The sequence below is a fragment of the Chinchilla lanigera genome, unplaced genomic scaffold (genome assembly GCF_000276665.1).
Source record: "Chinchilla lanigera isolate Chin_1 unplaced genomic scaffold, ChiLan1.0 scaffold00003, whole genome shotgun sequence".
NCBI classification, from domain to species: Eukaryota; Metazoa; Chordata; class Mammalia; order Rodentia; family Chinchillidae; genus Chinchilla; species Chinchilla lanigera.
In genome coordinates this window covers 40,244,900-40,257,324 of record NW_004955404.1, presented here as the reverse complement: position 1 = coordinate 40,257,324, position 12,425 = coordinate 40,244,900, and positions in this window count along the sequence as shown.

Here is a 12,425-nt window from a genome sequence, read left to right as displayed (position 1 = left end):
TGAACTATAAATACTTTTACTGCTTTGAAGTATGATCATGTTTATCTCACAATAATTTTGTGAAAACTGCTGCTACATCCATTTTAGAGCTAAAAAGAGTGAAATATAAAGATGTTAGGTCATATGTCCAAGAAAATTACACAGAAATAAAATTGACTCCCAGAATCTCAAACTAAGGCTCACAATTTTGATGGCTATGGTGCTTCTGGGTATCTCTTTCATGCATTTAGATGGATATCCAGGTATAGCAAGTTGAAAGTATCTGTTCTTTTTCCTAGTTAATATGTTTCTTTTTTTCATTTTCTCTTTTGTCATCATTCTATTTTAAATGCTTATACAACAAGTGTATCTCCAAGTTCCTTCCTTTATTGCCTGCATTTAAAATCTATATTATCATTCATTTAATGTTAATATCACAATTGCTTCCTTCTACTCCTTAACTTTTGAAGTCTTATAATTGTAAAATAGCATTTAAGGCTCTAAGCAGGTAAACAGCAACCTTTAAATTCTGGCTGTACCTTTCTTCACCTTGAAGTCTCCTCTCCCCAACACATACACTATGCTTCTACCTTCCATTACTTTTTTATATATGACATTAAAAATACAAAAGTATTAACAACAGGTACAGAGTTAAAAGGCAATTTCTTTTACAACCTGGTGTACCTAATTGTTTATTTTACTTTGCACTCACATATTTCCTCCCATTTTAAATATTTCATGTTTTTCAGCTAAATATATTTTAACATTACAGTATTTGTCAATGATTGCATGAGTTTCTTGAAATATACAAAATGGACACTAAGGTATCCACTGACCAAGGCTTAACTTTTCCATTAAACCTCTTCTGCTCTGAATTCTAGCTAGCAGCTTCAGTGTTAATGCATGTGCCCCTTTTCTATGATCACTCTCTGTACTTAGCAATTTTTTCTTTGGATAAAATTTCAATAGTTTTGAAAGATAATATAGTATTTTATAGTCTTTCAAAAAGATACATAAAAAGTTACAGAAAATTCATTCATATTTGTAAACATCTGTTATCAATCTATTTTCCTAAAATGGGCCAAGAAAAAATAGTGAGGAAATATTAAGTGTTATAACAGTGATAAAATTTGAACGTTAACCAAGGTTGCTGTTTTTCTCAGTAAGATAATAAAAATTACTATGATCAGTGTAGTGATCGTAAATACCCTTGCAAAAGAAATGAACAAACTGAAAGCAAATCATTTCAAATTATTTGTATATGTGTGCTTGCACTTTAATCTCCTCTACCAAAATTAGAGTTATTTTATGTACTATAAGTGACAGTATGCAAGAAAGAAAATAAAGTATGTCATTGTCTAATCGATGAAATTAAGGTAGTTGGAGAGCAGATAACCAACTCAGCCATGTCAGGCTGGAAACCTGATAGATAACCTATGTAGTGCCGGTCTTTGTTTAAGTTACCAAAATAGTTTGCTCAACTGTTAACCGATGTACCTTGGTACAGCCATTATCTGAGGCTCTACCATCAAGAAAAATTATAGCAGACATTTGAAATATAATAATTTACTGACTGTATTTAAATGTGCTTTGCTGTTCCTTTCAATAAACCAACAGAAATTAGTAGTAAAATTGTTTGATCAATCTTTCATATATGGTAGTCTGAGCAACTACTTTGAAGATAACAACATGTAATATAACAACCATTGTTAATTTTCTATCATCCTGTTTTGAAATTCTGTATCGTTTTTACTTTTTTTTGTTGTTGTTATTTTGTTTTTGTTTTCATTTTTCTGGATATTTTTATTCTCTTTAAAATAAAAACATTTTTTAAAAAATGTAAAATAAATGTGCTTTGCAAGAAATCAATCAGTTCATAATAGAGCAAGTCAGTGTTCAAACAAGAACATGGAAAGTTATAATTAATATAGTTGGATTCACTACCTGTGTCCAGAAGTACAATTTACCTTACAGTCTTGTTAACTCAGAGGTTGATCCCAAATGTTGGCTTGAACAGGAATCAGCAACTTCAAGAAAATAGATAGAATTGTGGACCTCATTTTTTTCAACAAAATTTTAGATATGTATAATTTACCTCTCTAAAATGAATAGATTCAATATATCTTCCTATCCATTAATTAAAAGAGAGGAAAGGCTCAAAGTCACAGGAGTCTTAAAGTGAACAAAACAAAACAAAATAAACCCATTTTATTAAATATAAAATATGATACCTGGGTAATACTATTGCTGCAATTAGTGGCTCATCTTTTTCTTGTCTAGGAAGAAAAGGATCAGTATAGTCCTAATTTCTAAATCTTACTGGACAGGTCTAATGGTAAAGCAATATTCAAAGTGTTCGTTAAGCTGTTATTGTTAAACCAATAAAGCAATCTTTAGCTACCTGTTACCCACTTAAGCTCCAGTTTTAGAAACAGCACGTTGAGTAACTTCTTAAATGCCTAAGACACTACACATACATCTCATGATGGAATTGCATACTTACATGTTCTTTTTAAAATAGTGTAGTACACCAGGGATATAACTCAGTGGCACAGTGCCCCCCTGGCAAGCATAAGGCCCTGAATTTTATTCCCTCTAGCAAAAAAACAAACAAACAAACAAACGAATGAATAAGTTTAGTGCAAGAGAAAAGAAAAGGAAAAAGCCCTTCAATATTCAAAACCTCTACGGAGTTTTTAACTCCATGAGATTAAAATAACTTCCTTGAAATCAGACAGTTGGAAAAAGTTGGTTAGTGATCCTCTGGGATGGTGGGCTGTCTCAGAGGAGGGATGATGCAAGATGTTTTCAGAAAAGAAGTGAGGAATATGTAGTTATAGTGGCGCTCCTCTACAAACAAACTATAAAGAGTTAAATTATAATTTAAATGGGACAATAATGCTCAAAGCATAAAGATCTCTACAGGGCAATCATCTTCCACAGCTGGAGCAGAAGACCTGGTTCCAAGGGAAACTGGTGAACAAATGCAAATGTATAGTTGTTGAAGAGGCAGAAAATGCCAACTCTCATGGATTCACAGAGAAAAAGTTAGGTGGATTTCACAACTCTATCTGACTAGCATTTACTCTCATTGATATTAAGAATAATATCTTTAATGTGGCACTATTCACTGCCTATTATGATAACCAATCAATAGCCCAGAAATACTTGCATTTTTCAAGCAAAAATTTAAAATCCATAAAGTCTGGGTTTATATTTCTCTTAATGTCTCAAAATAATTCACAGAATAAAAACATGCGTGTGGTGAGGTTAAATAAAACGAATGTAAGAGAAATAGGATTTATCAAGAATCTCAGGATTTCAATAATTTTTCTTATGAGGTATTTAGGGCTTAATGTAATATCAGCTACTTTAGAGCAATGTAAAATACAGCATGCTACAGATGACAATTAAGAATCAGCAGGACTCAAGAGCTTTTATGCCATTTTGCATTTTATGTGTTTACAAAGCTGCAACCTATTGGCATTTAATTCCATATTTACTGTCTCTTGCGTCTCATCACACAGCGGGACGTGGAATGAGCAATAAACGCTCTGTCATAAGTATTGTACTGAATGGAAATTTAATTAAATCACAAGTTTTAAAACATTTCCTTTCTGTGTCACCCTTGGGTCTGACATCTTCAACTCATATATTCATTTTATCCATTTATCCACTTTGAGTTACAAAAATATACTGAAGAAATTTGATATAATATTAAAGCTTTGGGAGAATAAAAGGCTTATTCTGAATCTATTAGTATGGTAGAAAGTTATTTAATCTTGCTGACGAACTGCTGGATAAATACACAATTTAATATGCTAATTAACTAGTGTGCTCATAAGCATAGTGAAACTACGTGGAAGTGTATGAAAGAAATGATATCAATATTTCATTTAAATTTAATTCTGTACGTGAATACTTTTAATTCTTATAAGAACATACATAATCAAATTACGTTTTCTCTTGTCTTAAGAAGAAATTAGTTTTTATATTGGTAATCCATAATATAATTTACATACGTGGCAGTGATTCATTTCTTATAAGTGAATGAAATAAAGATTCTTATTCACCTAGGATTGCATGAGTGAAATCAGATTATAACTATGGGAAGTGCCTTTTCTTCTGTGGCATTTTAGAACCATCCAGGGGTAAAAGGGAGAAGGGGAAAGGGGAAGGGAGAATTCTTGCACTTTGCTCACTTTGAAATACAATATGTAGAATTTCATTTCATAATAGAGATAATAAATAATATGACACAGAGGAAGAGCTCAAATATAAATAATTTGTAATAAAAGGAGAGTGATTCATAATTATTCAGGTTAACAAAAGACTAAACAGATACATGCTGAAAGCAATTATTACAGATAAAATAAACAAGAGTTTAGGTTTAAGAAATTAAACTCTAGCAAGAAGAGGAGTAGACCTTTTATTTAAATTAGCTCTAAATCAAACAGATATATATGTCAAGGTTTTAATACATATTCTGTGGTTAATTTTGATTAATTACAATTTAGTAATATATGGACATATAGAGCAAGACCATTAGGATTCTAAATTAGTTTTGTGACCTTGGGCAATTTCCCAAACATCTGGCTTAGAGTGTAGCCAACTGAGGTTGGAAAATATTAATGGAAAGGTCGTGACATGAACAGCTCAAATGATTTAAAGTGCATACTCTTCTGAGTACTGTCCAAATGTTTCACTGTGCACTTCTCATCAGATGTGGATCATCCCTTTCTCTGGCATAACCACAATGTGCACACCACCCACCTTTCACTCAAGTAGTAGCTGCCGCAGACTGACCTTCATATCACGGTGCTCATGCTCACGTAACCATTATTTCTCTAAATTATGCTCCTGAGCGCAAAAGTAACGACACTGGCAAGTCAGATATACCAAAGAGGAACCTCAATGAAAAGGTGAAATTTCCTAAGAAAACAAGGAGGGAAAATGTTTACATTTTGATATTTGAAACTATCTTTAAAAATTTCAGAAATAAATACTTTGAAACAAATTTATGATGAATCTGACATGTGAAAATAAATTCACAGTAATGATTAAAGTTTCGTAATGGGGTCCAGAATTTTCTTCAGGCATCCTATTGGAGTAAGACACCCAGATCTTCATGTGTTAAATGAAGAAAGTGCTTCTGCGATTTCTGTGGAATACTACCAGGTGACCAAAATACCTGTGGGGTCTTCCTGATGCCCAACAGGTAAATGTCTGCTCAAATTGACTGGTGAGTCAGAAGATTACTAACTCCAAGAAGTTGAAACATCTTGAAAATGAAGATGTTTTGCCAACTCGCTCACAGATGGACCTTATGGGGAAAACAAGGAAGCTCCCCAGGGGAAAATTAGATAGGGGTTAATTATTCAGCCAATCTGTCATCATGCCTTGCTTGTCTGCCCCACTACCTGAAACAAACATCTGTGCTCAGCAGAACTCTATGCTTTTGTTGGCCCTTAATAAATCTGGGGATCTGAGTAAGTTTGGGGCTTCACTTCACCCTGATGACATTCCCTGGATCCTCAGCAAATAATCTCTGTCTCCCACGTCATCATTCATCTCTACCAGGGCTTGCTAGCCCAAACCTGGCCAATATCAGTTTGTCTAAGATTCTTCTTCTCATCTTACAAAAGGGGTAATTCCATCTTTGGAACGTAATAAAATCGCATGCATTTGAACATTTTTTGTTTTGTTTTGTTTTGTTGAGACAGTCTTGCTATGTAGTGCAGGCTAGCCTTGAATTCACTTATGCAGCACAGGCGAGCCTCAGCTTGTGGTGATCCTCTTACCTCATCCTCCAGAGAGATGAGATTACAAGTGTGTACCACGACACCCAGCACATTGGAACATTTTTAATCAATTAACTTATTATGCTTTTTTTCTATAAAAATTTTGCGTATGCAAATCTTAACAGTTTTGAAGATTACTCTAAAAGAAAAACATGACATTTAATTTGATTTCTATGTGTGAACAGATACACGAAAAAACAAGATATTTGATAGTGCTCTCCGTTATATGTGTTCCAATAAAAATAAACTATGTAAGAACATGAAAACACAACCCACTATCAAAAATTTCCTGCATATTCAAGTGATTTCAGCTTCTTTAAATTCTTATCATTTGAGAGTATATGTTTTGATTTATTAAATAATATATCATATTAAGCACAATTGATATATTATATATCACATTAAATATACATCATATTAAGCACAATTGATATACATCACATTAAATATATCACAAAATAAATATATAATATATAAATGAAAATTAGAGATATTAATAAATAAAAATGTGACAGAATAAGACCAAAGGAACAATTTTATGACAGTATAATTAATTTCTTGTTCATACTCCAACCCTAACTGGAAGCTTGGAAGGCACAAAAGATAGAGAACTGCAGTATTATTTAAGGCATACCCTATCATTTCTAAGAAGCTCTCAAATTAGTCGGAAAGTAGGAAATCAAGATGAAACTTCGTATTTGTTAGTTGACAAGCTTCTTTGTTCAAATGTTGCAAAGCCTTTACATCAATTGCTACCTAAATTAAAGTCAACTTGAACACACAAAATTTATAGGTCAGTTATGCCTACTTAGCATTTTATAAATTGTTTCCCTTATAAGTTGTCAAAATTTAAAGCACTGATACATTTTAGTAATATTGCCAGTTCTCTATTCTTCTAAAACTGTAGCTTCTATTAACTTTTTTTTTTCTTGGGCTGAGAATCAAACTCAGGACCTCAAGCTGGCCAAGTGGGCTCCAGGCTGCAGAGCTGTATCCCTGGGACCTGTGTTAATATTTAAAGTATGATATTTATAAATTTATTCATGGCTGCCATTTTACACAAATCAGATACACATCTTCCTCATAAACATAAATGTATCAATAAAAGTAGCACTTCATTCTACTATTCTTAGTTTAAAATATTGAACAAAGAACCCTTAACTATCAAAAGCATGTCTTGTTTCTCTATACTGATATTCTGTGTGAAAGAAACTTAGTCACATATGATGGCATAAATACAATAAATATTTCTCAACATTGCCTGACCTAAATAATTTTTACACAATCAATAACATATGCCATGATTCTGCATCATATATATATACATATATATATGATATTGTGCTATTGTGTTTATATTTCAGCAATGCAAATAGAATAAATCAGCTAGAGTTAAAATATGAACAAAAAACTTGAATTTTTTATTGAAGAAAATGTGTTCACAGCTGTTTCATATACTTTATTCACAAAACCTAACTCTTGCAGTATGAAATTAACAAGATTAAATCAAATAAGTAAAACCTCAAATTCAAATTTCACTTGGTTATGTTGACACAGAACTTTGAATATAGTCATCTTCAGCAACTGAAAATAACAACCATAGCAATGGTATTTACTCTAAATTGAGCACTCATTGTGTTACCTTATTAAATTTCTATAACAAAACTACAGAATATATATTCTTAGAAAAGGAACAGCTGAGGTTTGCAAAGATCAAACAATTTGCTTAACCTCAGCAGTTTCATCAGAGGCAAGGCTAAAATAATTTTCCCAGATCCTTGTGAACATTAGATGTATGCTTTCAACCACTAGATTCAACTTATGTAACATCATACTTGAATGTTGACAGTACAACTTATCTATTCTCCATATGTAGTCATGAGTACAGCCTTGTATCAGTCAGTGTTTTAACAGAGAAAGGGAGAGGACACAATGTATACAAATGTATAAGAATTGCTAAGCTGATATTATTATGAATCTCTTAACTAAAATTCTCAAGTTAATATAATCAGTCATCACAAGCATATACTTTATTGATGTGAGAATCTGCACTTTTCCAAATGTTACTTATTACTTTTGAAACCTGGGATAGTTACCCTGATATGGGTTTCCTACTTACAGAAAACAAAATTCAAAATGAGAACAATACATAGTATTATAATTAAAAGGTGATTTGGAGTTACATGAGTAGGATATCTCAGTATATTGTTTAAATTTTTAGATTTTGTTTTCAAAAATTAATAGTACATTCTAATTAGAAACTTAACAATGGTTTATTCTTGAATTTCTATTTTTTAAATTGAAAAGCAAGTGTTAATAGTACATATTAATGGTGTTCAATGTGATATTTCTATCCTTACATCCAACACACACTGATTAAACTTAGCCTCCCTTTATTCATACATTCAATTTGCTCTATCTCTATTAATCATTATTTGTCATTTAGGTGAATTTATATTATTTTAACCTCCACATGGGATAGCAAATACATGGTACTGGTATTTCTGGCTTATTTTACTTACTGTAATAATACAGTAAAATCCATTTTACTGTAAATGAGAGGATTTTATTCTTCTTTATGGGTGACTAATATTCCTCCAAATAAATACCAAATATTTTTGCCCATTAATCAATTGATGGGCACCTAGAATGACTTCATATCTTAGCTCTTAAATAGTGCTGGAACAAACATGAGGCTGAAGGTATTATTTGGTATGTTGATTTCATTCTTTATATACATAACCCAAAGTGGGACAGCTGGATCATATGGTTGATATATTTTTAGTTTTACAAAGAACCTCCATACGGCTCTCCATATGGCTGCACTAATTTACATTCCCACCAACACTGTACAAGAGTTCTGTTTTCTCTGCTTTCTCCCCAGCTGAACTAAGAATTCATGCAACTACTTTTTAAGGAGGCATAAAAATATTAAAGACAGGGCCAAAAATATAGCTCAGCAACACAGCACCTGCCTGGCAAGCACAGGGTCCTGAGTTTGAGTGTTGGTACAAAAAAAAATTCCCAGAAATATTAAAGTCAAAAATCAGTGAAAGAACAGAAATATATACATTTCATATATATATATATATATTTATATTTATTTATTTACTTATTTCCAGGTTATCTTAAAGCTGTTAATTTTATAATACTTTGTGATTTTTTATTGATTCATTGCAGATTATACTTTCTAATCTTGTTTCAAGAATCTTGCTCTTGGGGCTGGGGATTTAGCTCAGCGGCACAGCATCTGCCTGGCAAGCGCAACATCGTGAGTTCAATTCCCAGTACTGGAAAAAAACAAAAAATAAAAAACAAAAAAAAAACGAAAAAAGAATCTTGTTCTTACCCTGAATAATGTGTAATATTAAAATGAGCATTACTTTTTAAGGATCAAAGACTTAATATGTCATAATATGCAAATTGACAGATAATAAATACACACAAAGTTGAAAAAAGTATCCACAGAAATTTGTAGAAATCTTGTACTCCTCATACTGCTATGAATGATAATTTCAAATTTCTTCATGTACCCATTATGATCATCTTCTCCTCGACATGAGAAGCGGTGATAATATTTTGCAGCTCCAGTATTTTCTTTCTTGTTGTATTGACCCCCATTCATTTCTACTCCATCAGTTATCTTTTTTGTAAGCATTTTTCTTAATTAATCTGTACTGCAGAAAGATTTAATAAATTTTCCATAGATTAAATTTACTAAAATCAATACTTTAATAATTACATTACATTGACTTTGCCGATTCAAATTTGATTTAAATTTATGAATCTATATTATCTCCTAATTTTTTAAGCTATTTATAAGTAAAAGCAAAAGTCCCCTTGCAAAAATGGACTATATTAAAATCACAAACAAAAATCTCTCCAATTCATTCTGAAAGTTTCCACAAGGATTATGATTAAATACTTTGTTCAGCTCAGACGAAACCTAACAGTCATTCACCAAGGAATATTTATATAATTCAGATAGATATTATGTTTTAAGGGCAGAAGTTAGGTGGAGTTTATAGGTAAGTAAATATCATTGAGCTAATTCTGAGTTACATTAAACAATACATCTTTTGGCCATCTGTGCTCTTTTTCCCAGGGGTGTGCTCTCACCCTCTCGAATGCACTTATTTTCCTATGTTTAGTTGGCTGAAACTCACTCTTCAGAGCATCTTTCTTTTCTTATATTGTTAATGAATCTAAAACCTCACTAGAGTCTTCACCTCCCCTGATCAATTCTTTGTTCAGGACAGAAAAACCCATAAACCACCTTTAGAGGGAATCTCTACCTCATAACATGGTAACATATTTTGGCACACTGGCCAGGAACAGAAATTCAGATAATTTAGAAACATGCCCAATGGCCTGAACAGATCACCGAAATAGCCAGGAAGGGTCAGCTCAAGTGACTGTCCAAAAATGAGCCATGAGAATCATCATGAATAGCCACCAACAGATCTCAAGAATCTAGACATCAGTCTGTATCCTTGGACACTGGGAAAAGTTTGATCCTCCCGATCTGAAAGAGGAATAATTTATCCACCATGACTATGTAGTTTGGCTCCAGTTTGATCTAGGCAATGGTGAGAGCTGGAAACAGGATTGCAGTTTAAATTCCAATATTATTCTTCCTGAGGTCACTTCTGCAAAGGGCAAGAAAGATAGAGCAAAGCCCCTTATGCTCAGGTTTCCATGGCCCTTTATATCTGGAAAGGCGTCAAATCATGGTATTTAGCGTGTTCTCTGAGAAAGATGGGGTTCACATCATTGGTGTTTCTCTTCTCAAATCCCCATCTGTCTCTCAGGGTCACAGATGACTCTCCCATCTGTTTAATGAGGCCGAGCACACTGGGAGATCTTCATCCCCTCCTTATAGTCCTCAGTGCATCATTCCTCCTCCCTTCAAGTGACTCAGGAGCTGCATCAGAATGTCCTGCCACAGAGGCCCTCAGTACCCCATGGCCCTTTCATCATGTGCCTCAGACAGCTTTAAACCATGCAGGATAAACTCAAAGTGGTGTTTCTTACTCCTTTCACTCATGACTCATTCTGTCCCTGAAAGTGGTCCTGGGAGCAGAGGTGAGTATTCAAGTTTAAATCCCTTTTTCAGTTGCAGATAGCCAATAAGGCAAAGACTTGCTAGTCTGACTTTCAGGGGCTCCTAGTAGGTTTGCAAATGGATTTCAAAATTGGATCTTCCTTTTGACATGTCATGGAAGATGTTCAGTTCCTTTGGGCCACTTGTACCTCAACTGTAAAACAAAAAAAGTACTACAAGACGCTAAGGGATATACAGATAAACAATATGGTAGAAGAGGAAGAATTCACCCCAGAGAGGTTTTTGTCCCATTAACACAACCAGTATGGGTCTATAATACTAACAATGACTGAAAATCGTGTCTGTCATATTAACCGCTTTTATTATGGGAATGAAGAAAACACATTAAGAAATCTGTTAATTATGCTAATCTCAAAGGGGTCATACAGGACAAAGAAAAATCCAATTGCCTTCACAGCCAGTTTTTGTAAATATTCAAACCTAGACCCATCTCCAGGGCAGGAACAGGCATTAATGGGACGTCATTTCATTTGTTGATCAGTCCCAGATATTCACTTCAAATTATAAAACTTCTGATGGGTTCCCAGACACTTACAACACAATTGCTGGACAATGCCTTTTCTGTCTTCAACAGCTGGGACCTACATCCATATTTACTAAGCAGGGACAGAATTATGGCTGTCACAATAGGCAAGGCTTTAAGCAAATGGAACTCAAATAAGGGAAACCCAGGAACAAATGAGGAAAAATTTTCTACTTTAAATGCAAAAAGACTAGACACTGGGATGTGACCATCCCAAGCCAGCACTCCGGGCCTTCTCCCAGTGTGGGAAGACCCAGTTCAATTACTCATAGGCAGGGCAGCTCATTCTGATTTAACCTCCTTCTCTGGAAAGCTGTCCTCTACATATAGCCATAATTGGGATTGAGGCGACCTTTTGTTGGACCTTCTTGCTCCTGGCTTGACATGTTACTCTGAAGGTTGCACGTATAAGCATGAATCCCTAATTTTACCACAGTGAATTACCACTTGGTAGAAAGGGACTTACTGGCAAAATTGAGGGGTGATTCTCAAATTCCAACAAAGACCAAAATGAGATTTACCTGTTACGATTATTTCAGGCCTCCCTGATGTAATTAGTCAACCTGGAGCATGGTATGATGGAATACTTGATAGGACAAATTCAGCACTGCCAGCAGTTTTAAAGCTTAAAGGTCTCAGCTGACTTCTTAATGAAAGTAGTATTAAATCAAAGAGTCCCATAAAGGCCTCCAGCCTCTAGGCAGTTTTCTCAAATGTGGCCCTTTGAGGCCCTGCCAGTCCCCTTTTAATACTAGAATTCTCACAGTACTAAAACCTTTGGGAAAATATAGGATTGTGTAAGATGTGCCTCATTAATGAGGTGATAAACTCAAGCCATATACAATTCTCTGCTAAATTCCAGGGAGTACAAATTTGTTCTCAGTGTCAGATGCCAAAGATACTTTCTTTACTATTCCTCTCCATCCAAATTCTCCATCCTGTTTGCCTTTGAATGGGAAAGTCTCATTTCAAATGAAAATAACAATACACTTAGATA